This window comes from Olea europaea, chromosome 7 (genome assembly GCF_002742605.1).
Source record: "Olea europaea var. sylvestris chromosome 7, O_europaea_v1, whole genome shotgun sequence".
NCBI classification, from domain to species: domain Eukaryota; kingdom Viridiplantae; phylum Streptophyta; class Magnoliopsida; order Lamiales; family Oleaceae; genus Olea; species Olea europaea.
In genome coordinates this window covers 718,443-722,894 of record NC_036243.1, presented here as the reverse complement: position 1 = coordinate 722,894, position 4,452 = coordinate 718,443, and positions in this window count along the sequence as shown.

Here is a 4,452-nt window from a genome sequence, read left to right as displayed (position 1 = left end):
AGAGCTTCAAGAGAGCTTTAGATCTTGATTAAGGGCATTGAGATCTTGTGTAAATGACTTTCATTATTGATTACAGTGAAATAATCATTCTATGCTCCTTTTTTTTTTTTTTTTGGGTATTGAGTTTCCACGTAAAATCTTGGTGTTCTTGTATGATTGAAGGCTTGATGTTTGTCGAGTCTTGAAATAAGAGGGAAATATCAGGTGCGACTTGTTACAAGATAATGATCGATCCACTTGAACTTGCATTCTTGAAACAGCCTGGCATCCATACATGATTTAATACTGTTTCCTGCACATTTTTTACAAATAAAATGCCCTAAAACTTCTGCATGGAATATAAAAAAGAATTTCTGAAAATTCGAAAATTGAAAATTCATCACCTAAATAGAGTAGAGGGAAAAAAAAAACTTTTCAAAATCAAATTATCAAACCACCAATAAGTATGGTAAAAAATACTATTACTAAATGAAGTGAAAGATGGCTACTTAAAAGGAATTAAACCACCATCTTCTTTTCTTTCAATTCCCGTAATAATAATATTTGTATTACTGCTCAAAAATGAAATTCTTGAATACAAATTTTCTAAATCTAATCAAAATAATCATTAAGAAGCTTGTATCTTTATAACAACCATCCAGCGAAAAAATAAAAATAAAAGGAAAAACAAAGATAACTATCAATGAATTTGATATAACAAATAGGAGAAACAAAGTACCAATCAAAAGTTACAGAGATCAGTAATTAAGCACACTCCTGCGCATATGCACAAATCCTAAGTTTGAATTAGGGATGTAAAGTACATTCACACAAAGTAAACTTAAATGACATTTCCTGTGTTAATGCTCTAGTTCATCATTTCACCAAGTAAAATATGATGAATTAATTGTTCAATTTGTTTAACAACGTGAATCACAGAAATTCCCTTGCACTTGTATTTTCTATCTCCTTGTCGTTATTAAAATCTCCATTGTTGTGCATGCCAAAAATATTACATATGGGAAAAAGAGTAAGAAAAAAAAACCCCAAGTTCTACTCATAATTAAAAACTATTTCTTCAATATTATCAGAGAAACCCCAAAGTTTTTTAATCGAAAATCATCTACATTTTATTCTATATGCCACAAAAAAGAAAAAAAATACAACCCAACAAATGCTAAAGAAACTTAATATACTATTTAAACACCCACGCAAGTGCATATATAGGGAAATACCTGTCGGAGGGTTATTAAATTAAGGAGAATTTGAGTGACGAGTTCCAGGAGCTATGTTTTGGGTTGGGCTTCTTTCTTGATGGCGAGAATCTTGGCCATGATTTCCTCAACTGAAGATTTACTCTCTTAGAACACGTCGTAGAGCGCCGACGCTGTGCCTATCTTGTGCTCCGGCAGTATTTCGCCAGGTTCTTCCATCGTCACTTCCACTTCAAATGCAATTCACGTTGTTTATCTTTCTCTAGGGGTTGTGGACGAAGAGAAAATTTATAAGTCGAAAAAGCGTGAGAAGAGACGGACAATAGTGAATGAGTGAATAGATAACAGTTCGAGCCAGTGCTGATAGGCCAAGTAAACAGTAATCAAATGCAGTTTATCTATAATGCAAACAACTTTCAGTGTGAAAACAACAACATAGATGAATAGTGAAAAGGGGATTTTTTTTTCCCCAAATTTTTTAAGTAGGCAAATCGGGTTGGGGTCTTTTGTCGATTTTTATAGATCTACCATAACCTGACCTATAGAAGGCAAAAAGGGGTTGGCGGGGGACCAAAATAAAATTCTAAGCAAAAATTGTACCAGGTTGTAATAAACCTCAAAAGACTAAAACATAATCGGTCGTTGAATGTCACATGTAACGACCACTAAATAAATAGTCGTTAAATGTTGAATTTTCCTTTATTTTCAAAAAAAGATAAAATTAGTTATTGTTTCACTATAATAACGACCAAACATTATGGTCATCCAATATTTACTATATTATTTGTGTTTTTAACAACTGATTTTGTTGTCGTTGAATATGAACAAATATTTTGGCAGGAATTTTTTATTTGGCGCCCACTCACAACGACCAATTTTAATTTGGTCATTGAAGATATATATATAACAACTATTTTTTCGGTCGTTATAGAATATTTCCAACCAATTTAAAATTCGATTCTTCATCATCCAATTTCTACGATGAAATGTATAATTCGGTCATTGAAAATAATTTTTAGCAACCAGATTTATTTGGTCGTTAAAACATTAGTTGATAAATATCATTTTTCTTGTAGTGTGTTATATAGTATTTATGTTATTATATGATAAATGTTGGTCTTGTTTTGATTAATTGTTCTTTTTTATTTTCTCTTCTTTTATGGCATGTAGTCGTAATATAATATACCAAACCTAGTCACTTCTTTGTGCTTATAAGGTAAAAATTTATATTCATGTAAATTTCACTACCGACATTAAATTAACCTTGTTGTCAATCTTTTGACGAATGCCAAAGCTTATACCATCTTGCCGTCCTCTTATTCGAAAACTTCTTTTAACTCCACCCTATTCAGAAGATTCCAAAAAAAAAATGCATTTATTGTGTAGCTGAAGGTGTTATACTCATTTAAGTTGAATCGGTGGTTCATTTGTAGTGTAAAATTAACTACTCGCATTGAAGGATTGAAGTTGCAGGCTCTATTAGTATTTATGTTATTACATGATAAATGTTGGTCTTGTTTTGATTAATTGTTCTTTTCTATTTTTGAAAATAAATTTTAACAACCGGATTTATTTGGGCGTTAAAACATTAGTTGATAAATATCATTTTTCTTGTAGTGTGTTATATAGTATTTATGTTATTACATGATAAACGTTGGTCTTGTTTTGATTAATTGTTCTTTTCTATTTTCTCTTCTTTTATGGCATGTAGTCGTAATGTAATATACCAAACCTAGTCACTTCTTTGTGCTTATAAGGTAAAAATTTATATTCATGTAAATTTCACTACTGACATTAAATTAACCTTCTTGTCAATCTTTTGACGAATGCCAAAGCTTATACCATCTTGCCGTCCTCTTATTCCAAAACTTCTTTTAACTCCACCCTATTCAGAAGATTCCAAAAAAATGCATTTATTGTGTAGCTGAGGGTGTTATACTCATTTAAGTTGAATCGGTGGTGCATTTGTAGCGTAAAATTAACTACTCGCATTGAAGGATTGAAGTTGCAGGCGCTATGGTGATTGTTAGTGTAACTACAATTACAAAATTTCTTTAAAAGTTTGATGCTTTATAATTTTTAAAAATTAAATTGGACGTTATGTATTAACATGATTTTAGGGATGGGGGTCAAAGATTAATATATCCTCATTTATCATTCCGTTTACTTATCTATTTTTTCATATTATCTTATATTTTTCAAGTACGATTTTAAAAGGAAAAAAAGTAAGGAGTATTACAATATTGAATCATCTTGTTTAGATGACATTGAATGATAGGTCAAAATATGGATTTCATATCACTGCATTTAATGGACTTATCATTTAAATTAAAGTACAGGTTAAATCTTCAAGTCAATCCATTACAAACCCCTTTTAATAGTGTCCTGTAAAGTTATTTTAGTCCTTTTTTGAGCCTCATTCTTGTCAAAAATGCATTTTTGAATAATGTATTGATGAAAAATTTGTGGTTAAAAAATTAAGAAAAGTCTTGAATTTATGTGTAATATTATTTTATTGAATAATGTGTGGTTAAAGTGGAGTCAAATCACAATTAAAAATGTATTTTGATGAAAAAAATGAGGTTCAAACAAGGGCTTAAATTCATATAAAAGGCATTACAAATGTAAATGTGGGCAAAAATCTACTCACCAATTGCAGCAAGATTCAAGTGGAATCTTTGGCAACAAGGAAAGAAGGTCTTAACTAAATGCGTTTAATTAAATAAACTTCATTCGTAACTAGGGGTGGGCACGGATCGGTTCAGTTCGGTTCTAAAGAGAACCGAACCGAACCGAACTTTTCGGGTATTTAGTAAATGGAACCGTCGGATCCAAATATAATTATGGAACCGTTTGGGTTCGGTTCCGTTCGGTTCTGTACTATAATTAAATTTTTTAATACATATAACAACATTATATAAATACAACTATTGATACATTCAATGGTTTTTGAATGTCAAAGACTAGTAAACTAACTTGTTCAAATGATCGCTACGATCAAAGTTTTGGTCAGCGGAGGTCACAGCTTCAATCGGAAGTCACAATGTCGGCCGATCATTGTATAGGTTTTAGAATATTAGCGAGGCTGCAAAAGCGACTGCGAGAGTCGAGACAACGTTATGCACTTTAGTGTAGGTGTTTAGGGTTATTTAGTGGATTTGATCTTGTTTGGCTATGAAATGAAACAATAAAATGGGTAATTGGACCAAAAATTAAAAAATTAGAAATGAAACAAATTATTGGGCCAAAAATTTGGATT